The sequence below is a fragment of the Dermacentor variabilis genome, chromosome 1 (genome assembly GCF_050947875.1).
Source record: "Dermacentor variabilis isolate Ectoservices chromosome 1, ASM5094787v1, whole genome shotgun sequence".
In the NCBI taxonomy this organism is placed as follows: domain Eukaryota; kingdom Metazoa; phylum Arthropoda; class Arachnida; order Ixodida; family Ixodidae; genus Dermacentor; species Dermacentor variabilis.
This window is the reverse complement of record NC_134568.1, coordinates 234,139,740-234,165,724: the sequence shown is the minus strand read 5'-3', so window position 1 is coordinate 234,165,724 and position 25,985 is coordinate 234,139,740. Positions and strand designations below refer to the sequence as shown.

General features: G+C 47.3%; 1 protein-coding gene across 1 annotated transcript in view; it reads right to left on the bottom strand.

Annotated features, from left to right (window-relative positions):
• The window catches only part of LOC142573094 (uncharacterized), a 42,107-nt gene extending 32,635 nt beyond the window's left edge, over positions 1–9,472 (bottom strand). The window contains exon 1 of the mRNA XM_075682610.1: positions 9,363–9,472. The gene's annotated coding sequence lies outside the window, so the exon portion shown is untranslated. The remainder of the gene's footprint in view (positions 1–9,362) is intronic.
• Between the last annotated feature and the right edge of the window lie 16,513 nt (positions 9,473–25,985).

Sequence of the window (25,985 nt, the reverse complement as noted above, 5' to 3'; positions counted from 1 at the left end):
CAGTACCAGTGGCACCCACGACGATAATGGAAGAGAAAATTGTCTAGAGGAATTCCAATTCCCAAAGGTAACGCCGGAAGAAGTAAAGAAAGCCTTGGGAGATATGCCAAGGGGGAAGGCAGCTGGGGAGGATCAGGTAACAGCTGATTTGTTGAAGGATGGTGGACAGATTGTTCTAGAGAAACTGGCCACCCTGTATACGCAATGCCTCATGACCTCGAGCGTACCGGAATCTTGGAAGAACGCTAACATAATCCTAATCCATAAGAAAGGGGACGCCAAAGAGTTGAAAAATTATAGACCAATCAGCTTACTGTCCGTTGCCTACAAACTATTTACTAAGGTAACCGCAATTAGAATCAGGAACACCCTAGACTTCTGTCAAGCAAAGGACCAGGCATGATTCCATGAAGGCTACTCAACAATAGATCATATTCACACTATCAATCAGGTGATAGAGAAATGTGCGGAATATAACCAACCCTTATATATAGCTTTCATTGATTACGAGAAAGCGTTTGATTCTGTCGAAACCTCAGCAGTCATGGAGGCATTACGGAATCAGGGTGTAGACGAGCCGTATGTAAAAATACTGAAAGATAAATATAGCGGCTCCACAGCCACCGTAGTCCTCCATAATGCAAGCAACAAAATCCCAATAAAGAAAGGCGTCAGGCAGGGAGATACAATATCTCCAATGCTATTCACAGCGTGTTTACAGGAGGTATTCAGAGACCTGGATTGGGAAGAATTGGGGATAAAAGTTAATGGAGAATACCTTAGTAACTTGCGATTCGCTGATGATATTGCCTTGCTTAGTAACTCAGGGGACCAATTGCAATGCATGCTCACTGACCTGGAGAGGCAAAGCAGAAGAGTGGGTCTAAAAATTAATCTGCAGAAAACTAAAGTAATGCTTAACAGTCTCGGGAACAGCAATTTACAATAGGCAGCGAGGCATTGGAAGTCGTAAGGGAATACATCTACTTAGGGCAGGTATAGTGACGGCGGATCCGGATCATGAGACGGAAATAATCAGAAGAATAAGAATGGGCTGGGGTGCGTTTGGCAGGCATTCTCAGATCATGAACAGCAGGTTGCCACTATCCCTCAAAAGGAAAGTGTATAACAGCTGTGTCTTACCAGTACTCACCTACGGGGCAGAAACCTGGAGGCTTACGAAAAGGGTTCTACTCAAATTGAGGACGACGCAACGAGCTATGGAAAGAAAATGATAGGTGTAATGTTAAGGGACAAGAAAAGAGCAGATTGGGTGAGGGAACAAACGCGAGTTAATGACATCTTAGTTGAAATCAAGAAAAAGAAATGGGCATGGGCAGGACATGTAATGAGGAGGGAAGATAACCGATGGTCATTAAGGGTTACGGACTGGATCCCAAGGGAAGGGACGCGTAGCAGGGGGCGGCAGAAAGTTAGGTGGGCGGATGAGATTAAGAAGTTTGCAGGCAGGGCATGGCCACAATTAGTACATGACCGGGGTTGTTGGAGAAGTATGGGAGAGGCCTTTGCCCTGCAGTGGGCGTAACCAGGCTGATGATGATGATGATGATGATGATGATGATGAAATATGAATGATCCGTACCAACTAGCTCGCACCCAAACCCTTCTGAAAATGTGGGACGCCGGTCACGTCAATTTCTTTTCAACTTTCATTTTGGCCGAATGTGTAGTTGAGTATGACTGCTGGAGCATACAAGATGCAAATATTTACGCAAGTGGTGGCAACCTGTAGTGACGAATCGGTTCCCTACAGTTTGTTTTTAGGCGAACTCAGCTAAAGTGTATAGCTATTCCTGCAGCCTCTCTTATTTGTGGAGCTGTATATTCTTTCGAAGCCGCCTTGCGGGCGCACAGGAGGGTTTACAACATATGGAGATTGCTATCGCGATAACTCGCATGCGACTTAGAAGAAAGGTTTTGGGGCTAATCCCGGGCGCATTGGGGTAACCTACAAATTCTGCGTCAATTATACTGAAATGTCGACCAAAGAGACGTCTCAATGGACTATGCTCTATTTCTTTAAGTATATATATATAAATGCTTTCGCCTTCATCCTCTTTGACGTATGCTAAGGTGACCGTTTAAAAAGGGGCCTTTATCCAGCGTGCTGATATTCAGGTTTCGTTAGCAAAGCGGGGGAGAAGAAGATGCCAACTGTTCTTTTTTTTAAAGGTACAATGGGGCTAGGCGTGCTATATAGTTTGAATGCCTAGGCACATAATCAATCGATATTGCCCATTTAACTCCTTGTTAAGCAATCTTGTGCGCAGAGCGACAAGCAATATTCAAAGCACAACGATAACAGCAAGCACAGTCGTCGGGCGTCAAATCTCGGAGCACGGGTCAATACCGCCTACTATTTATGCATGCACCACAGTACATTCACTGTATCGTCGCTCCTGCTCGCGAACGATTACATATTCTACAAATATATTCCCGTCGCCCACGCAGTCTGATTAGGCAAGATCTATTTCGGCAAATAGAACGGCCGAACAACATTGAAAAAGAATTGAACACAGTGTGCACGTTTTGAGCCGAGCGAAAAATCTACAGCAGTAATAATCCGGTGGAAAACTGTCACTAACAAAAAAAAATGATACGATATGCACGTGGTAATATAATTATAACTGACCAATATAGCGGTTTCGTTTACCGTTAGATCATCTGACTTTGTTGAAAACGCATATTAATGCTGCAATATATCGACAGTAAGCTTAGCATACGCCAAAGACGATGAATGCGAAAGCCTGCGCGCTCACGAGCCGTTCATTACATTACTTAGCATTCGCATTCAAATACGTTGCTACTACCTATTACGTGTGTTCGACTCCCACCAAAGGTCATGGGTCCGAGTGCCTTAAAAGGTCCCTGAAACGGTTCGGACAAATTTTGTAGACGCGTAGGGTACAGCTTAAGTAGAACATTCGCACCACAATTTAAGTGAAGCGTTACGTATTAACGGAGCTACAAGCGATTGCAAGTTACCCTCCTCCCTAGCCATGCTTTTCCTCCTCAACTCGTTCGCCGAGCGATCGGGGCTAAGCTCCGCCTTCACTGGTTCTGCGTCACGATGCGACGTCACATCGTCCACTTCCGGTTGTTTTGGAGCCCGCCCGCGAGAAACCTCTCCGCTAGCCGCTCGGCCGTCGACCCCAAGCGACAGCTATCGAAGCAGCGTGCGTTGCGAGCATTCTGTCGTAGCGCCGAACGTGTCTGGTATTCCGGTAATCACACACTACCTGAATATTTCGACACGGCCAGGCCCTGTCCCCTTGCGCTTGCGTTTACCCTAATACCGGACTCGCGAAACTATCTTGCGTTAGTAATCTTCCGGTGTAAAGTGACGGCCGCAATCGCACAAATCCTGGCGCCGATCGGATAGCGGCAGTCCGATGCGCTGCAGCCAGTCAGCTAGTGTACTGGCTTGCAGAGGGACACGATGTCGCAGCTTGACATATTGCCAGTCGCTACGCTTGCAGTCCACAAAGCAAAGTCGAATCATAGTGCTCGCGAAAAGACAAACTGATACTGACGGCGGAGCTCTCGTCAAAGACGGAGCACGTTGTAACACAAGCAGACGACACTTGCTGTGTGCCGGAAGTGCTTAAGTGTACTGAAAAAATTGTTTTTGTGCATTCTCCTTATGTTACTTTCTTTTTATAAAAACAAATTAACTAACATTCCAACTATTACGAACATAATTTATTTACCATAAAGTTGGAAAAATTATCGATCGCGCGCCCTGGTCAGCTAATCGGATAGCTCGCCCCACTGACGTCATATGGGTGATTTCGGTCATATGGGTAGGGGCGGCTTAAAATTCCGCCGAGCAGTGTGCTGCGATCGGCAGCGATGTGCATTTTTAAAACCTTATAATAAATTACACGCTTTACGCGGAGCTCTTAGATGTGTCAATTAATGATCAGAATGACCTACTCTAACGACTCAGTTCGTTTGTAGAAAATCGTCAAAATCGTTTCAGGGTCCCTTTAACATTGCACTACACCCTGTAGAGGGTGCACCGCCGTAACAAAACCTACATTGAGGCAAAGCCGCCACACGGACCACTCTCGGGAAATTGAGCGAGTTTGTTTAGACTAAGCAGGGCTTGCGCAAGGCAATGGCGTCTTAATACCTTAATTAGCCTTAATACCTTAATTAGCTGTGCATTAATTAGCACCAACAGTCGTGGGTTTGACTCCCGCCAAAGGTCGAGGGTACGACACTCAATTTTGGTGCCATTGAATTTTGGTGCCATAACGCCGGACGGTCAAATTTTCGGTCCATGAGCCATATAAGGCTTTCGCCTTAATAAATCCTGCTAATAAAGTGCAGTTATGAAACTAATATAGGTTGAATTGCGTTCGTTAGCGTCGTCTGGTTTATTATAAACTTTGGTTCACCTACACTCCGTGAGCTTTAAAGTTACTGCCAGATAATGTATTCTGGCTATCTTCTATGCGCCAAGAATCTCTCATCGTAACGCACGGAACAACCAGCGACGTGTTCTTCAAGTTGATATTGTGGCTGCACAAAGAATGCCCAACCCAGCCGCGGCGAAATTTGCCATTTTGAAAGTGCGGACATTTAATTATAAAGCGCCAACGCGATGTGCAGCACAAGTAGCTCAACACTGCCTAGAAGGCGGCACAACGACTGCTCTCACCAGCGCGCTCTTCATTCCGTAAAAAAGTATTCCACAGCCACAATGCCAAAATCGGTAAATAAGGGGCACTATAACGTAGAGCTATTTCAAAACTTTTTCTATTCCATTTCTGCAATCAGCCCTCCGCGATTGGTACAAATTTTGTCGGGCCACCCCCGCTTCACCTGTCTGTTACACGATCTCGCCATATGACATGGCATGTGCGCACTGATGATGCATGATTAGACGGAACAAAAGAAAAATATTTATTTTCGATTCTACTTCTTCTTCGTCATCGCAACCATCCGCTATATTGGTCAAAAGATTTCGGGCTGCACCCGGTTTGCCTGTCTGTCACGCGACGTCCCATAACCGCGAAAACTCACACGTCAAAGTGACGTGTACGCACTAAAGATGCATTAATATGCCTAATTACACTTAATTTTTTTCGGAATAGCCGGAGACTGGCCCGTTCCTAAATGAATATAAGATGTCTGCCCACCGATCGCTCTGGGCCTGGCTACTCGGAGCTCCCTGGCAGAATGTATTTATTTGCGTATAATAAAAATGCTTGCGTGGCAGCATAACGTTGTGGAGCTCTTTCGGCACGTACACGACCATTGCTTTGTTAACTTTTTCACGCTCAGGATCCGCTTTAGTGGCACTTGTATCCTTCCTTTGCAAGCCGCCGCCATTTTCTACCATTGTTAAGAACGGCCCGCTGACGTGCAAGTTTTGCCAGCCAGTTGCGACAGCGGCCGTCAAACTTTTCCCGGAACGCCAGCGCAAACCTCTAGCCACGGCGTCACTAAGTCGACTGTGTCCGGATGACAATACGCGCGTCCTCGACTCTCCGTCGCAGGAGCCGAGATGAGTTCGACGAAGCAGGCTATGTGCCGGAACACGACACCGCCTACCCGGTCTGCCGCGAGCGGGGGAGTCCCCGAGGGAACGTAGTTCGAGGCCCCTTCCCACGCGCCGTTCAAGACGCAAGACAATGGGCAACTGGCGGCCGCGCTGCGGGGGTCAGCTCGGGGAATAAAAGGCGCCTTTCCTGACGTAAGCCCCGAGTTCTACGAAGTCCGTCTGACGTCGGTGGGGACCGTGAACCTGCGCGGAAGTGTGTGTGTGTGTAAGCCTTCCCGCAGAGAGGCGGCTCGTCTACGGTGCCTGGTCGAACGTTTCCCTCACCTTGGGATCGAGGGAGGACCGAGTGTTTATAAACCGCTGTTGTGCGGCTGCTCAGTGCACTTTCTCTCGCTAGACTGCTAGACTGATGAACAGCAACGTCCTTATGTAGATACTGTAAATAAACCCATATTCCTCGTTCTCGATGAGAAGCAGTCCTTCCCTTGAACAACGTCCTCAGCGTGGATAAGTTGGACGACGGCATAGGCCAGCTACCTTCTAATTCATGCCCGACTCCAATCTTGACAACTGATTACGAGCGATGGGATTGAGCCCCCAATCCTTACACCATCCACCAAAATCTAAACAAGCAGAAGTGGACCAATCGACGACGCCCAGGCTACCCTGCTCATCCGCTTATCTACTTTCACCAAACTATCCCGGCCCCGCCGAAACCTTCTCCACTTCTGTATGCTCCTTGCCTCTTGTCAGCCAATCAGATAAGAAAGATCTATCAAGGTAGGCAATGCAACTCGCTTTAAAAGCAAACAAACGTGACCTCTTATAAACGAGCAGCGCGTTTCAGTGGCCTGTTCAAACGCTCTGTGTCATGCTTGCGTCGGCGGTTACGTAAATTTGACGTCAGGAGATTAAAATAGGAACAGATTGGCATAGTTTTACGTTATAGGAGGGTCTATAAATTCGTAACACACAAAAGTCTGATCGAGATGAAGAACTTTTTCGAAAAAAAAGAAAAGACTGAGTGGAATTGTTCAGAAGTAAGTGGCTTAATTTGAAATGCTGCTTGGTGCAACATAACTCACAAATATGAAGCGCACAGTATAGAGCGACATTGCAATGTACTGCCAAAAGTTCTATATGTAGTATGCATTTTCCGTGGTTTCTTAATGAGCAAGGGGGATTTGAAGCCTTGATTCGCGCTCATTACACGCGGACAACGAGATCTCTGGCAATGAAGGGAAAGCTACAGGAGCACGTGCACATGTGTAATATGCTACGCCATGTGTTCTGGCAGTGCTTGACAGCGCTTTTGGCTTTCTGGAACAGATTGGACGGGGGGGGGGGGGCATCAGTGTACCTTCCACGGGCGACAGCTTCGCACTTGCCGATGCAAACGCGGAAGAGGAAAGCAGGAAAGTAAGTCATACTTAACGTTCACTGGTGCATTTTGGCTTAATTTCCTCTTGTAAATAATACGCGTATATATTCTCTTCCCCGCGGCTTAGGCTAATACGAATGAGAATGTGGACTTGCGGGTGCTCTGCCTACGCGTAGCTTCCCTTTTATTGCCACAAAACATTGTGCTCGAGTGCATAGTTGGTTTATAGTGACAAGGAAGAAACAGCGCGAAGACGGGACGAAGAAGGACGCCACAGCAGGCGGCGGCGATATTGCAGCAGTGCGTTCAAGTGAGAAGTTCGTTTAAGGTATGTGTTCAACCAAACTGTCTTCCACTATACCTATAGGAGGCGACTCACGAAGAACAGCTGCTGCACAATCACTGCAGAGGCGTGGTTGAGGAAGCCCGCGAGCAAGATGTGCATCCGTTGAAGGCGTACGCGTAACTAATACCGTACAAGAAGGATTCCGTTTTGGTGCTCAGGCTCGTCATGGACATTATGCTGAACAGTACGATGCCGCCCACCTGCGCGGTAACGCTCATTTGTAGGGACGCTGCGCCCGTTACAACTTGCTGTAAATGGGCATTGTGGCCAAACACCACCGCTAGATCTGTGGATGCGCTTATCAAAGGGGGCAACGCCACTCGTCATCGCGCACTCTTCTGTCCTTTCCTCCTCTAGTCACTGCAAGCCCGTCGACTCGAGGCAGGCACTGCCGCCATTCAAGTTCCCCGGGACATCACGAATATCCCACGCAATCAGGCGGCGCCATATTACTTAGGCAGGTGCCCCTGCGCTCGTGCTCCGCCCTCTACCTCAAGAACAAGGGTAACCTTCATCCTCAATGGCGCGACAGTGCGCGCACTGGCGCGCACTGTCGCACCATTGTGTGTGCGAAGGAGGTTATCAAACGGTACAAGGTGCAAAAAAGAGGCCAACAGGGGTGTTGACGAACAAAAATTAAATTGTGGGATTTCGCGCACCAAAACCACGATCTAATTATAAGTCACGCTGTAGTGGGGGACTCCGGAAATTTGAACCACCTGGGGTTTTTTAACGCGCACCTAAATCTAAGTGCGGCCGCCGTGGCCGGGACTCCAGGGGTGTTGCTGGACCTCTTATAAGGCAAACTTGCACGAACGCCGAAGAGCTCTATTAATCTCTCTCTGCGACTGATTTTACTGAACGAAGACCATCGTCAGCGCCGCAATGCAGTATCTAACATGTAGATGCCCTAATGACACTTATCGTGATTTTATAGGAAATATTTACACAGCAGATCGCACGCTGTAGTGATTTGTAAGCATGAACACCGGCCGATCATGACAGCAAACTTATTAATAGCCAAGGTTGTGGGCCAACAAAAAACAGTCCTTACAAACAAGAACCTCTGCGGATTAGATTCTGGCCTCAGTGTTCACGAAGCAATACGTAACTACGAATGTGAATCAGAAAGTCCGTGCCCCTACTTTTTAGCCAAATTACGGCTGTAACTGCGAAATCAACATATCCATTCACAAGGGTGGAACTTTCTTGGACCGACCCGGCCTTATCTGCCGGTAGCTCTGCGGCACGGCGCTGCTGTCAGTTGTTGAAGATGGCGGTTGTGCTTCACACGCCCACGGCGTGCGAGCAACAACATGTGGCAATCAGAACCGCGACAAGCTCCGGTCATTTCACTGGGAGAGTCTGGACCACCAACCATACAGACCGGACGTCGCCCCCGGTGATTTCCACGTTTCCGGCTCACTGAAGAAGTTCCTGGCAGGACAGCGATTCACGTGCAACGATGAAGCCAAGACAGCAGCGCTACGGTGGTTCCACAGTCAGCCGGACGATTTCTACCACAGGGGCATCTCAAATTTAGTGCTGCCATGGTACAAATTTCTGAACCGGTGTATGGACTATGTGGAAAAATGGTGTAAGTTACGTAGATTAGTACGTATATATGTAATTAACTGCATGTACCTTCTTTTAGCTAACAAAAAATAGGGGCAAGGGCTTTCTGATTCGCCCTCGTAAAAAGGTCTGTAAAATCAGACGCCAGCCAATCGCAAAAAGAAAAGAAGAAAAAGAAACATGATGCCGATGAAAGTGACGGGACAATTACACACAATTCCTCAAAAGTTTTGTGAATTTGGCACATATAGGGCCCATACTGATAGCGCCGTTCATTTGTGAAGCGGTTCGCAAGAATACGCGGCAGCAAACCGTTATAGCGAACAGAATATTGGTGAAGGTAGGGGGGCAATGAAAAGCAGATCTTCCGAAAGAAAAACCGCGTGTGAATTGGGTCCCCTGGTTCGCAGCACCGCGAATTTATTTATTTCAGTTAGCTCTATGCCTACGGCTCCTACAAAAACCTATTCGGTGAAATCCGGAGTACATTCAAAAGCCGTAGCGAGGAGTTCATTCAAACTCCTCACCATCTCAGCGAGGTTGAACAGTCCATTGAATGTTGCGATGTAATCCTCGAATGTGATGTCGATCTTCAGAGTTTTCTGCGATGCATCTAAGTCCATAAATGTTCATACGCCCACCTGCAGAGAATTGAGATTGCGGCTAGCGCTTTAACACAACAGCAATAACCAAGCTATCTCGCAATGTCTCGCCAATATATCAATATAGTCGTGCAATCTGTCCACTATAGCTAGGAATCCAACACCAACATTTATCCCTGCATATGTGCCGTTGCGTCGAGATGAACATGCCATTCCGTGTAATAAAAGGTGAACAGTGCCTTTTGCAGTGTTGGAAGCAAAGAATCTTGCTCTGACTATTCCAGTGCGTCAAGCGGACCGTACGTTAACGGTCTCTACCCGACTCTCGCCTCAAGAAGATAGGGCAGGCTAAAACTAAGGCCCAGTTTCATTTTCATTTGTTGGACGTCCGCTACCGTAATAAATTCTCACCATACTTGGGTCCAAAAGCGAATGGTTCAAATAACAGTTAAGGCGCAAGTACACCTTTTGGTGCATCTAGTTCAACACTTTTCCCTCCAGGCGGAGTCGTTTGTATGCCTGCTTAAAGGTCTAAATGTAATCTAGGTGCCCGTAGGACGTGCACAAAATTAAAATCACAACCAAAGTGCTGAATTGAGCTTGCTGTCGATATCACGAGAACAGAAGTTGCGGTGCTAAGGACCGATAAAATGAAGATCCATAACGACACCGATAGGACATGGCAAGCGGGGCAAGGTCAATATTAACAAAGCAGTTCGTACGCTAATGATGCTCCTAAGCATAGCAAGAGCCGACCATGGTGACAGTGGTCATGTCATATAAGCGAAGGGGTCAACCGGTTAGTCGATCAGTAGGGCTGCCTACTTGCCCGGAGAAGCGGCCGCACGCACGCCATCATCGTCCTAGAACCTGGCCAATACAAGTTTCACCCGCCGTGGTTGCTCAGTGGCTATGGTGTTGGGCTGCTGAGCACGAGGTCGCGGGATCGAATCCCGGCCACGGCGGCCGCATTTCGATGGGGGCGAAATGCGAAAACACCCGTGTGCTTAGATTTAGGTGCACGTTAAAGAGCCCCAGGTGGTCAAAATTTCCGGAGTCCTCCACTACGGCGTGCCTCATAATCAGAAAGTGGTTTTGGCACGTAAAACCCCAAATATTATTATTAATACAAGTTTCTCGCAAACAGTCCTTACGAACCGAAACGCATGTAAATCCGGCCCCTGATTTATTTTGCAAGAGCGTTTTTTTTTTCTAAAGATTCATTTCGTTTTTCCTTCTTTTCGCTCTGTGTGAGGTCGCCGAACTGCTGTTATCGATACGAGAGGCCGCTCGGCGCGACGGACACGAAAGGGAGACTAAAAAATGATATTCCGTGTGTCCGAGCTAACGATAGCCATGACCGTTCAACAAAAAATATTATTTAAAACACGGTGCAACATTAAATCATGAAACCTACGGGTGTTCGGTGATCAGCGTTCTGAAAATCGAACACCGTAGGTTTTAAAGTCGTATCATGAACCGTGTTTCTTTAAATATTTTGTTCCGTTGAACAGCTTGGCTAACGTCAGACACCTCATAGAACGTTACAAAACACGGGCCCGGCGGCCGAATTCACAAAGCTTTTGATTCCTAAGTGCTCTTTGCCACTGGCTGACCACCTTCACTAATAATAGGTTCAGCATCAGGAATGGCTGAAATTTTATCTTAGGAACAATTCTAGCGTAAGTGCTTCTTGTAAATACGGGCCTTATCTTCGCCGGCGAAATAACGGAGCATGTATTCACGAAACATCGCCGCCGCAGCGATAATATCGTTGCCACGCTGATCACTGTAGGTGTCCGAACACCGGTGAACGAGGACGTTTACTATCGCAAGTGGGCCAGAATTCACAAAACTTTTTGTTCGCAAGTACTTTCTGCCACTTACCAGCCAACTTCACAAATCATATGCACGATAGAATCATTCACTGATACCTACTCTTGTGAATAGTTCTATCGTAAGAACATTTTTGTCAATATGGGCCATGGACTTTTGAGAATATGGGCCCAGTACCGGAAAGGCGGAGGAAAACCACAAAGCGTTCAGTCCTCGTTCTTGAATTACTGTGTGTGTGTTTTTTTTTTTGTTATTGTTTTTTTTAGAGTTCGCCACAATAGTCGACAACGCTGCAATGTGACGACTCGAGGAGCTTTTGCGTAATGATCTCTGTTCGATCTGCGTCTACCATAGCCACGCAAATGTCATATATAGCTGCTTGTGTACTTTTGCACCACTCATCAACTACGAAAAAAAAAACGCTCGCGAGAAAAGTCCGTCTAAAAGAACAAGTATGGCAATGTGGGTCAGTTATATGGACAAGGACGCATGGGTGAACGCGCCCTTTCTTCGCTCTTGTGTACTTATGTCGTCCTGTCGCTCTACACACTTCGTCCCAATTTAGTCGAAAAGACAACGCTGACATGTTGCGAGGCATGCACTGATAAAAGGCTTTGCACAGTGGTCCTTAGCAGTAACCTTTACGACAGCACATGGCAAGCCTGCAGTGTAATAAAAGGAGCGATCTCAAGTCCGCCCACAAACCTGTTCTCAGCTATGAATGACAGGGTACAAAATGAGTATCAATTACTCACGAAAGATTCGCCGCAAGGTCAATCAAAACGCGGCACAGCAGTTTTCCGTGGCAGCTGTTCGGAATGAAACATGCGCCATGCCTGCGGCGTGCGGTCAGGATGACAGAGTAAACACAATATGGTATGTAAACGCTGACGCGGCAGCAAATTGCACGGTGGCTGCCAGATATAGAGCCTAGAATTTAGTGACGCATACCCACACTGGCGGATTGGCTAAGGACCGGTATAGTAGCAGGATTTGATCGGATTGGATTCCCTCCTACGATTGCGAGTAACCACTGCTGGGGATTGGCCAAAATTGGGATGGTATTAGGCAGATAATACTAAAATTGGTAAAATTAGCAGATGTGTCTTCGTCTTTATCCAGGCTTATAAGGGCATATACGTACTTAGGCGATCATGTACGTCGAGGCTACCACTTGCTGATGATGTTTATTGTATATTTTGATGGCTCAAATAGCGGGGCACAATGTATTTACAACCTGGAGGTGAAGTGACGTACGCTTTTCAAAACATTGATCACTCGCATACAGGTAGTGGTGGTAACAACTTTATTGAGATTCTGCTCAGTTATGATCTGGCAGGCCTGAGTCCTAGGATGGCTCCTCACGAGGAGCGACCCTTTCGGCCCAGGCAACGAGGGCTTTTTGTAGTTTTTGATCCGGCGTTCTGAGCAGCTCCTCCCACGCCTGTTGTGAGGCAGCTGGCAGGAGCGACCTGGGAGGGTGTAAGCCCTCGCACCCCCAAAGAATGTGATTTTGTGTAGCCAATGTTTGATTTGTGCAATGGAACCCAATATGTCAAAATCGCATACAGCACACTCGTAGCGTGACGTCACGACCATTGCGGCTGTCTCAGTAGCACCGCCGTCTACAGACTTCCCCGTACCTCTGTAGTCAGCAAGAAACAGAAGGCGATGCCATGCAGCGTCGTTGCCTGAGCCCTCCCAAGCTTGAAGAGGTGCCCTTTGAAGTGGGTTCTTCACAAAAAAATAAATAAGTTTAGGCAATGCGCATTCATTCTCTCAACTACGAAAAACCAGAAGATTATACGAGAATATTTTCCAACGGCACGTGTGTAGGTGTACACGGCTGATGGAAGAGAAGAACAAAGCGGTGACAGCTTGACCCGAGTGCTTGTGGCACGAGACGCGCCTCTTCCGTGGAATACCAATTCAATATTACCTTCCTGATGTTATTTAACAGGCAATTCTGCGCTATTCAATGCTATTTCAATAACTATTAGGAAATTTATGCTCCATAATAATTTCGAATAATCCACCCATCTCTTGGCCAATCCCCCATCGTGGGTAGGAGCCACACGCATCACAGGCCACAACAACAACAACAACGAGGAATCCATCGACCATGGCTGCCACACCCTCGCAGCGTTCTCCCGTTGAGAAAACCACATCTGCACCAAAGCCCAACGTAAGCGCGGCCTCGTTGGTGGAGCAGAGAAAACACGCCCCGCTTAGGCGAGGAATCATCCACTTCTCAATTCGTTAAAGCCGACACGAATACCAGATGTCCGCGAGATCTACTCGCTGGTCAAGAGGTTTGGAGTGTGACGTGTGAATGCCTATAGCGGTGGGTGATGTAGGCGGCTGAGTGAGCACGCGCGTGCTCAAAGAGAACAGCGTTTCTATGCCGTGATCTGCCTTTTGTAACCGAAACTGTATGAGAATTTGTTATCATGTCTTTTACATTAGCAAATGTTCGTGACTATCAAGCTGAAATGGCAATCATACATGTCAGAGAAAAATTTTACGTTCCAGTGAGCTTTCACTAAGACAAGGTGCAGTCATTAACCAAGCTACTGTCACAATTCCTCAGGCAGCTGTTGGTGAGATGAAGCTGCAAGAGACCACCGGTTCCGGGGTCACACCTCTGAAGCTTGAAGCGAATCCGCACTACATCACCACAGCACAGGGAATTATGACCGCTCTTGAGACGGTAAGAACTTGGGTCGCTAGAAAACCTAGGTTGTTTAGTGGCACAGCGCGCTTCATTCGCTCGAGCTTTGCAGCATCCGTGACACAGGAACTCAGCAGCCGGGTCCGCCAAAACTGCTTTGTCCGACTGAAGAGATGATTCGTGTAATGGCTTCGAAACTTATCGCAAAACTCTATAGTAGCTTATTTTACGAAGGTGTGTGACTAAAGTATTCTCGAGTACACAACATTTTGCGAGTATACTGTTTTCCGGTCTGCAATTCAAAGGTTAGGCTTCGCAGCTTTACGTTTGTGTTGGACTGCTTCATGGCAGTTCCCGTAAGGTCGTTCCCACAAAACTCCGGCGCCATTTCCAAAACTCCTGTCGTAGTACCTTACTGTATTCACCCACGCCACCAAGCCGCTTGTCACCGTCTTTTTGTTCACGTATTTTCTTGAGCACGCGCTTCCAGCATTGCACGTTGCTCAGCCGAAGTATGATACGTGCTTTGCATTTACGGACGAGGAGAGTAACGCGCATCCTCGTTTGGCCAACGCAGGTGGGGGCGGCCATGCTGATGGTGTTGTACCTGCTGATGGGGCAGAGCGTGACGTACCAGTGGTATGCGCACGCCGCCTTCCTCCTGGCTTTCACCTACTGCCTCAACAACACGCTCATCATCATCTCGGCCATGGCGTCGCCTTCCACCCAGCACCACCTGCCGCTAACTTTCTACGTGCGTATTTGTGTTCTTTACGCAGTACACGCCGCGGTGCATGCGCCCTCTGTACTATTATGTCGTGTTCATATTCTCTCTACCTTCTATCTCAGTAGTAGAAAGTAGAAATATTTTCTGTCTTCAACTTTCTGTATTTAATAAATTCTCATGACATTCGCTGAAACATGCGGCGCATTTAGCTGTAAAACTGAACACCGCAATTGACTGAGTGGATCCTGAGCAACTTTCACGTCTTATGCTCCATTACCCCAGTACTCGCTGTACCACTGCACGGCCGGGCTACTCTTCCTTGTAGGATGCGCCGTCTTTTATGGTGTCAACAAAGGAGACGGCCTGCGGTACAGAAACCTCACTGGGGTGAGTAAGCGCGCCTCGATGCTTTGTTACGTGACAACCATACGCCAGATCGCTTTAGTTTCACGCAGCGGGGCAGAATTAACGTCACCCAACTTTATAAAACGTAAAATTATTGATAAAGTTTGAATAGGCCTCATTGTGTTTTAGATATAGTCAGTATGCTTATTAACACTTGAGTTGGTCTCAAAAACACAACGCTAGTTCTTTTGGCGCGTAAAATTTGTTCCACAACCACCAGACAGCCTGGTATTTACACATTCTATTGGGAACGGCCACTTAAACTAAAACGCCGGTTGATTTTTCTGGTCACGGGCTCGATCCCCGCCGCGATGGCTGACTTCCCGTGGGGATGGAATGCAAGAACGCTCGTGCACCGTGCACTGGGTGCAGGTTAAGGAAAACCACGTGGTAAAGATTCACACGGAGCCCCCCACTGTACGGCATGCCTCTCAAACGGATAGTGGTCTTGGCCCGTAAATCCCAGGAATTTAATCTTTAAAGCAAGTTTCTGGCAAGTACTCGATAACACGTGATTTATTGCGAAACACTGCATTGTCATAACCTTTGGTCGACCCTCGAAATCTATATATGGCCGAGTTCACAAAGCTTTTCGTTCGTAAGTGCTCTTTGCCATTGGCTGGTGGCCTTCGCATTATATGTCCAGCATCAGGATTGCCAGAATTTTACTCTTACGAACGATTCTAGCGTGTGAGCTTTTTGTGAATATTGGCTATAGTTTTTTTAACTATTTTTGTTGCTGATCTACATAATACGGGACATATGTAATTACCATATTACACTAGATCATGGTTTTGCAGACCTGTTTTGTTTTATATCCTACTCGTCTTTCGCGTAAGAGCTAAAACTACATTAGAGATCTTAGAAACAAAAACTTATTCTGTATGACCAACACAAACAGTTAGGTTGGGCACTCTCCCTTCTGTACCCAACCCTTTAGCAAATTGCTCCTTCCCAACGATCCTCGACGTTACTAATGCTTCCTCCACGTATGACTGTCCCCTCCTACTGCCCTCGTAAGTCGGCCCTTGGCTTCTTTCTGTTAGCAAATTTTTTCTACTCTTTTTCCCACTTCCCTTGCTACCTTTGTCGGTCTTCCTGCTGCAAAGCTAACTTAAGAACTTTTCTGTCTCGGAGATACGACATTATTGGTTCCCAGCATTCTAGCGTGAGCTTTGCATTCAAGTAGCGACCCGCGCGGTTTTGCGTGTTAGTGCAGCTTTATACATTGGAATGCAAACGCGCACCTTTTTTGAGATTTCCCGCCGTACGTGACATGGTGTTTGCATTCCTTTCTCTCTCCTCCTTCAGACCACGCTGCTCGGCGTCGGTCTACTCCACGTGTGCCATGGTCTCAGCACCCTGGCGTCGTGAGCGTGCGCAGGGCCCGAACATCGGTACTGCACCTTTCACCGCTCCATCCTGTCCACCGCTGCCCCTCAGCGATGGTGTTCTTAATTCTGTCTTGTAGTTTCAATTGCAATTAAAGCGTTATAGATTACGTCGACCTTAAGCTGCTGCACCTGCATGGCTTGCTGGTGACTTCACGCCTGCAGGGGCTTCACGACGGTGGCCATGACCGCAGTGTACCTAGACTCCTACAACGCGGTGCATGCCGTTGAAACTGTTTGAGCGAATTTTATTGCTTTTCACGCGTAATGACCTCCCCCCTCCCCCCACCCCATTTCTAGAGAACCTGCCGTTTGTCACTGGTGATTGATCTTGGCTAGCAATGAAGTGCAGAGAATATGGTGTGGACCGATACCTTCTGCGACTGAGGACCAAGGACAACAAACGTGCCACCAGAGGTTTATTTACCTTTCCTACTCTTCCAACTTCACAATTCGGGGAAATTTGAAGGCGCACCTATTTGACCAGCGGCGCGATCGAAATAGTGCTGTTTTTAGCGAGATGGCTTATGTGGGAGCATACACAGTCGGCGTGATGCGCCACGCGCCCGTTCTATATTCCCGAAAGCTGTGGTTCAGTTGCTTGACGGTGTTCGTTTTTTGCTTAGCTGAGAGCGCCACTGGTAAGTCACTAACACTGTTACACTATACAGGGTGTCCCAACTATCATGCAACCCGCCGTGGTTGCTCAGTGGCTATGGTGTTGGGCTGCTGAGCACGAGGTCGCGGGATCGAATCCCGGCCACGGCGGCCGCATATCGATGGGGGCGAAATGCGAAAACACCCGTGTGCTTAGATTTAGGTGCACGTTAAAGAACCCCAGGTGGTCAAAATTTCCGGAGTCCTCCACTACGGCGTGCCTCATAATCAGAAAGTGGTTTTGGCACGTAAAATCCCAAATATTATTATTATTAACTATCATGCACCAAGATTTCAAAATATGCAAATGCCATGCAGCTGGGCCGAACCAAGGTAATGTTTGCCATCGCTTGGGGACACTCGGATTATTTTATGCGTATTCTGCCTAACTGCATAATTAGTCTCAATTTCTCAAATATAATTAAATGAAAATTGTCGATGGGAACATTGTAGAGCAATATGCGCGAAAAACTCCCGATACAGCTTTATGTTCCCGAATAGGTGCTGCATAAAAGTGTTTTTCCGAGCGTGAAGCCCGCGAGGGAACGCAATATTCCTCGAGCGGCCAGTCGCGCGGCAGTTTTGCGTGTATTCGCAGGCTTCTTTCACGCTCAGAAAAAAAAAACGCTTGTATGTAGCACGTACTGAGCAACAAAGCGTAACGTAACAATGTAAACTGCTTGGTGACATTGTCCATTGGTGATCCATTGTCTTTCCTTGCCTTACCAAGTATGTAATCGTGAGTTCTTTGTCGCTAAGATGACAGCTTCAGCGCAAGTTGACCGAAACGTGACGTCTTATGGAAAACGAGAGTACTAGCCTCATACGAGTAAATATTGACCGTCCAGATAGGACAAGTCCACATGTACTAAGTGGGCTCAACTTGGAAGGAATGGCGCTTGGGAGGGGCCCCAGACATCGAGGCTTTACATTAGAGTGTGCCGGAATGCACGTTTATTTTTTTCCCAAATCATTTGTGGGAGTGGTGGTCAAAGTATCGACGATACCATGGCAAGCGCTTCTGAGGTGTTCTCTTGTGCAGGGGCCGGCGCACATGTGCTTCGTCAACGACCATTACGCGGCTGCCAGCGCGCCTTGTTTTCAGGCTGTTCTCCGAATGCTGCAGTGGAGTCTCCCTTAACGCCTCCAGGTGCAGCTTCAGCGGTCTATGCAGTTATCTTTTTAATAGTGATAGTGAAAGCTGACGGTACTGTGCCTGGCCGGTAACAAGTGTGCACCCTCCGTCTGACGCGGCCGTGTACCCTGACTTCTTGGTATGCTGAATAACATTATTCGTTTCTTCTCAAACCTGTCGACTGTCGCAGCGCCTGATATGGGACAAACATACGATGTGGCCTCTTCTAAGCTTGTTTCCTGTGGAAAGCTAAAAGGACTTCACATTGCGACACTGGCGCTGCAGTAGTTGTGCCCTGACAGTAGCATGCGTCTGGCTGCCTGCAACAACAAAAAATGAGAAGCAAATCTAATTTTGTCTTTTCAAAGATGGTTAGATTATACGGCCTCAACGAACAACCGACCATACAAGGGATGGTGGATTAAATTTGTTTTGGACTGCCTAGTGACAGCTTTCTCAGCAATGCAGGCCTGCAAGGAACGTCCCACGGGTGTCTCGCACGGCAAAGTACGGAAAACCTTAACTGGTTAATGCGGCCGGTCTAGCGTCATCTGCTACAGCAAGTGGTGGCGACACCCGAAAGACAATCCTAGCTGCCCAAGCAGGGGGTACATAATAAAGAAATCGTACGTATGTGGTCGCAACTCTGAGAGAAAACTTGGCATCAGCTGTTGTTATGTTGGATTTGTCAGTATGCACACGACGGTGCCTGCTTTCACAAATGCGCGTCGGTGTAGGGGGAGGGCGGGGCATCTACCCCGCACACACACGCACTCTGGTAGATACGCCTGTGACAAGCATGGTGTCACGCACGCACAGGCAAATATAAGCACATCTCACTCGATGACCACAAGCACTCTCTGCAACAACGCTGGCGTGCTGAAGAGCGCTGGCAGCGAGAAGCGAACGATTCGTGCTGCCTCTAGTTTCACCGCAAGAACACTACTTTGCTCCCCATCCCCAGTTCTGAGATAGGGCCCCCCCTTCGCCCCCTCCCGTTAGATAAGCCTATGTTGACGCCTGCAGCAAAGCGAAATTTCGGATTCATGAATTAATTTGTGCAAAGTAGAGAGACGGCGGCTGGCATCCAAGTGCAACGCACCGAACGACAAGAGCTGAGGACACCTGTAGTTTTTTTATTATTAATAATTTCGTCGTTATCAATGTTTCTTTTTTCCTGACGTCGAGTACAGTCACACACCACTCGCGGTGACTTGTTCATTCAGGCTAGCCATCTAAATTTTCTGCGGTGACGTTATGCCTCCCTGTCTCTCACGTTTGCTCCTATTCGCAAACCCAGCGCGTTCCCTACACTAGAACCCGGGCTGCTGATGTTCATATTGATTCCATCAAGCACTGAATCTGCATGAACTGCTCAAACGGCGTATTTCTCCACCTCCTTTTCTTCGTCTGTTTTGAACTTGCCATCAGCATCACCTCTGGATGCCCGTAAGCTTCACTTTGCCGTAGCCGACATCAGGTCGTTCGTCAGCGGCGTCCACCGCCATGGCCACGGCACCAGCCACGTCTCCGAGTACCGCCGTGATGGCCCCACACCTGGATCCCGCAGCGTTGTCCCCGCCGAAGGCGGTGAGAGATACTTCGCCGCAAACGCGGAACAGAGGGGCAGGGCGTCGAGATGCGGCGCCGGGTTAAGAGGAAGCTTTAGCTCGAGTGCTCCTATCTAAATACATGTAAAAGGAGAATTCGTTTTTCTCGGCAACCACTGCACCAAATTTGACGAGGTTTGTTGCATTTAAAAGAAAAACTTAAAATCTAGTGACTGTTAGTTTCGACTTTTTGAGTTAGGTCGTGAATCTTTTATTAAAAATTGGCGAAAATCAAAAATTTTCAGAAAACGAAACTATCAAGTTTACAACTCTGTAACTCAACCACTAAGAATGATAATACAATTTTGTGAATTGCATCTAAAAGTACATCCATAGCGGACAAAATTGATATGTTACACATGAATATAAAGAAATTTAATCACAGGGAAATACAACTTTTGTAAAACCGTTGTAACCAACGTAACAAATTCATGTAATATGTAAGATGACATATTGAATTTGTCCGCTTTGAATGATCTAATGGATGCCGTTTACAGAACCGCGATATCAGTTCTTGATGCATAGCTATCAACTTGTAAACTTCGTGCTTCTATTTTTTTCAAACGGTCAAATATTCGAAAATCGTTTTAAGAAAATTCAAGCCCTAAATCGAAATTCCGCTTCAAACAGTCACTAGAATTTAACTTTCTCTTTTAAATGCAACAAATTTCATCAAAATCGGTCCAGGGGTTATCTCATAAAAACGTTTTTGCGTTTTACATGTATTTGAATAGGCCGCGTCGGAGTTGGGCCCGAGCTAAAGCTTCCTCTTAAGGACAGGAGGACAGCACTCGAAACCGCGCCCACTAATGCTGTTGGACTTGGGTGTACCTTGGGCTTAAACCTTTGATACTTAAGTCGTAAGATGTCCTGTTATTTGCCCTATATCCATGCCGTTTATATGCACGCCGTTTATATGCTGCCATACGCCGTTTCAGATACCAGAACAATGCAGTGATTGCTTTCGTGATATGCGTGAAGTTTCAGCGGGTTTTAATTGCACCGCGTAGGACGAGCTCCGATGTGAATGAAGACAGGTGCTCTGTTTCCGGCTACAGAAAAGCGCAAGCAGCAACACCCACCCGAAGAAAGGCAGCGCGATGGGTCAGGCCTGAAATGTATTCCATGCATGGTTCGACGTAGCCTATATGCCATCAAACTGCTTCGATAAAAAATATTTTTAAAAATTCGTATCAAGTCATGTTCACCGTGTACTGCGTTTATCTACTTTGCTGTGACTTGCTACTTTGCTGTTTGTGCGCGTTCGGGGGAAGTCAGTAAAATCGCGAAAGCAGTTTCATCACGTTGAATAGGTGTAGTGATTGGCTATTCGCGGCGCACTTTGACGTGACAAACACACAGAGAGAAAAAAGGAAACAGAACACAATGCGTTCTTTTTCTTCTGTTGCCAGCGACGGACGACGCATCGTTATTCTTTGAACACTCTTGAAGCCCGGTCCTCTGCTAGTGAAGTTTCTTACTCGGGCAGATAACTGAATGCTCACCGATAACCGATAATCAGTAACTGCACCACCACCAGACCGAGAAGCCAGTCAGTGCGTACGGTTGTGGGGGAACAATTGATTTCCAAGCGGATATCTGCCTGCTCTTCAGTTATTATTTTTTACTTATTATACTGGTAACTAAAACACGTCACACCTGAAATGGCCCATAGTAATGCCATGACCATTTCTCAAGCTGCATGTTCTGTGAACGAGACGTGCGTTTTTTTTTCTTTCCTTTTTACTCCCTGGCTTGTTTTTTTTTTATTTTTATTATCTGTAGGAGCGAGCAGCCACCTGCTCCTCTTTCGCTTATCCAGGTGGACACCGTGGGTACGGATGCTGGGCCTCAGGAAGGGGGCGTGGCCGACATCAACGATGTGCCGCAGCACATAGAAGTGAATTTGCGCTACATCACTACAGCGCAAGGCACACTTACATGCTTGGAGGCAGTAAGTGCTATTTATCTGAAGTCTAACAGCTGCAAATTGCAACTGCCCGATTGCGGTGCCCGTTGAACAAAGGCATTCGTTCACAAATACGGTTAGTAAAAACAAGCGACGTTATCTCACGATGGCGAACTGTTCTGTAGCCACAAAGTTGTTCAGAAGCTAGGTTCACATGGGTTCGTAAGACACGGAACCAGCCGATCGTGTTTCCCAACGTAACATTAGCAAGGACAGCAAGGCAATGACAGACAGTTCTAATAAAATAAAGGCTTCCTGAATTCGGACGACATTCGAAGGCTGGTGCCAGTAACACGCAGTTCGTACGAAGGAAAAGGCTTTCTAAACGCGATTTCTGCTTTATTAGTTTCCGAAGTGTGTGTAGACGTGTATTTATTATTATTATTATTGTTGTTCCTAGGCATGTTAATAAAATGTCGCAGCTTCGCCCGAAAGGGCTAGCATCGATTGCGATAGAAAACTAGTAGACAGCAATACGAAGTAAGGATAGTAACTTTATTGGGCGTACAAACTCGTAAACATTGTCTTAATAAGTAAAATAACAAGCATGATGTCACGCGCGCACAAGCCAACATTAACATATCTCACTTGATGACCGTGGGAACTCGCCGTCAAAACACTGCAGTGAGGAAACGAGGCAGCAGCAGCGAGGGAATTGACCTTCGTGCTGCCGATCGCATCCCCCCCCCCCCCCCAACGCAAACTACGCCGCGAAAACACAGCACAGCGCGGACTCTGTACCCGTTGCAGATGGCTTTCAAGATATTCAGCGGCCCGGCCGCCCGGGCCGCCGGAGTAAACCGCCCCCAGCCCCCTTCCCTACCTTGCCCCCGAAGCCCTGCGCGCGACGGAAGGCAGCGCGCTCCCTCCCCGCTCTCCGAAATTGCGTGTGCGAGGTTGAGCCGCGATCCCTGGTTCACCCTCGTACGCCTTCACTCGCGCATACAGCATACGGCACGCGGCGACGATGTTATCGCCCTTGGACTTTATACGAAACATCACAGCGACGGCAACGACAGAAATGCGCCTGGAGTGTCTATATAATTGCTATCGCAATAAAATTGACTGATTGATTAATTGATTGATTAGTCCATGAAACGTCCAGCATTTCTGGCTGGCTATCTCCGGGCGTTGACTTATTCCCATCACGAAACGTTGTCACATCCAATCACGAAGAACTTCGTTTGTTAGAGGTGTTAATAAAAAAAGATAATCCGGCTAATCGCAATAGCAAACATAATATTAGCCCTGGCGGCCGGCCAATAAGAAAACAATATCAAGAATGAAAGATTTGTGAATTCAGCCCCTGGTCTCTGTGTCAAAGTATCTGGGCCCGTGCTCACAAAGCAATTCGTGCGCTATCGGTTCGTAAAAGCAAGCGCCGGCCAACGATTATAACAAATATATGTGGTTAGCGAGGGCAACGGAACAATGACAGACAGCTCTTGCGAACGAAAAACTTTCTGAATTCGACCCCCAGGGCCAATATTCACAGCCATATTCACAAAATAGTTCCTACGCTTCAGCGATTCGCAAGAACAGTCATGATAGCGAGCATCGATACCTATAAGGCAACCATCCAATTAATTATTACGAGTAGAAAGAGAGAGAGAGAAGTCACAGTGGGATAAAAAGCTGTGCGAATTGGGCCCTAGACAATATTTAAGTGATTTACGCCAAAAGTGCCTAATGCGCGAAGCTCTTCGTTCTTAGGAACTTTCCGTCATTGGTCGGCCTCGGTGCTATTCATGAATGAGTGGCGCTTGTTCTCGTGTACAAACTGCCTTTGTGAGTACGGACATAAAGCCGATATTCACAAAGCTTTTCTTTCGTTTGCAAGACTTATAAGCAACCGGCCGCCTTTGATTTGATTTGTTGATTTCGACTCGCCAGTACATTGCTGCCAGCTAAATAGAGAAACTGCACGGAAAATAGTTGCCTTACACCTGACGAGGACCCGCCCTCCATTAAAAAGTGGACAAATAGGTCAATACCACTTAGCAAAATTACGAATAACAGTAACTATTCAAGAAATAACTACATAATACACCACTATAATACAACCAAGAGAATACAAGAAAAACAGTAATAAACTCGCGACGTGTGGCATAACAGAACATACTATACATGTTTCGCATTGAACGCTTGTGAATACATTCTGGGCCTAGAGTCTGGCCTACACAGTAAACCATTTTACACCTATAAGGGTGTTTTCTGTGTCTATAACTCACACACATCCCAAGAAATGGGTGTTACAAGCAGGGACACACATTTGCCAAACCTAGGCCGGTATAACTCAAAACTATTCCAATCCGTTTTTGCTCCAAATCAATCATTAGCCCTCCAATGGCTCAAGCTGTGCCCATATGGGCTGCTCCCAAACTATTCTGACCTATCACGGAGGGTTAATGGCGGATTTGAAATAAAAGAAGATTGGAATAGTTTTACGTTGTACTGGCCCTATTGGGCATGGTTTGGGCAACCATATGTACATGACGCTATTGGGCAACTATATGTACAGCCTCGTCCACTCTTAGGGTGAACACGGCTCACCGTGGCCGCGCTCCGCGGGGCGCCAGTGCGTCCGGCGCGGCGGCGCATCGAAGTGAGGCGGCGCAGGCGCACGCGGACCCAGGGGAGGTGCTTCGCGTCGTCTGCTACAGCGCTGGAGCGCGTCGCCTCTTGCTTTGCTGTAAAGTACACTTCGCTACACCCAGGTGACTGAGTGCCCGAGGCGGCTTTGCGGGAAGCCGCATTTCACTAACTGGAGCATTTTCCAGCTAGTTCCGTCTACAGCTTGTGAATAGCCTGCTTAATCAATATACATAAACAGAAACAAGTTTCTAACATAAATCACTTAGCATGTTTTTTATAAGTGATGAGGGTAAAAATACAATCATTTTTTTCGCGCTCTTTATTAGGCTGGGGCCATTTTATTTTACTCTCACAGCAGTTGGTGTAGTGCGTACCAAGAAACCTATTAGGCGCGCTCTTGGTTGGAGTCATCATGTGATGAGCCTAGCGCGCCGTTTCGCGCATGTCTTGATGCTAGAACAAATGTGCTTAATTGACTTAAGTAAACGACCTAAACCCGCTATATGTTTTGCAGAAAGTTAGAGAGCCATTGTTCAATCACGCATCATCATGTTTGCCATGGATTTTACCATTAAGGAGGGCAATACTATTACTTCGACAGCAACTAAGAAGTGGTATCCGCTGATTCGCACTCTCTTAGTGACGCGTTAATGTCGCTGGTAGGAGAGCATGGAGCGCTTTACGCGATGTAGCAAAGTGCTCTCCCCGGTATAGCAACTGATTTGGCGGCAATTTCATTTACTCCCCCTTTTCATCTTCCTACATCCTATAAAAGAACTAAATTCATTTTTGTTGTCACAGTTTAAGTAAAATCACCGAAGCGGTGCCGGTCTTCTGACGGCTACCTGACGCTAGAAGTCGCATTCTCATTTAGAGGAATCGTCGGTCAATTATTTGATTACGTTGATTAGGTGAAGTAAAACATGTGGTGCCGACGTTTTTTTTTTGTTTTTTGTTTTCTCCTTGGTGTCAATGCACGCCACATGCGAATGCTGTTTCCGTCGGTTTTGAATAGGTAGTTGGAGTGGAAAATCTATAACCTACATGTCTGTTTTCTAGCTTAATTTACGTCTTGCCGGGTAATTAGGTCGTTATTCGCTTCTATTTCATTTCAGTGCTTCCTCGGAATGGGCCATATCCATATTCTCACTAGCTTATAATAATTTGTTAATTGTGCGGTATACGTCCCGAAGCGCCATATGGCATCTGAGTTACGCCATAGAGGTGGGCATCGGATAAATTTGGAGATTTGGAGGAATTTATTTCTTCTTCTTTTTAGAGGGCAGGCGGTGGTTGGCTGGGCTGAGTAGTCAAACCCAAATATGAATACGGCACAGGAACCCTTGCCGCGAACAAGCGATGCTGTTGCCGTCGTGGGGAAGTGGCCGGTACGTGTGTTGGACGAACGCGGCCAAGATATTTAAACCGGCGGTCATAATGCCGGCCCGGTGTCGTCTGCCCACCGCATGCCGGTGGTCTGCAAACGGGCTCGCCATTTGAAAAAGCTAAGCCCGGCCCAGTCTACTTTTTAACTGACCATGGGCGTCAGCCC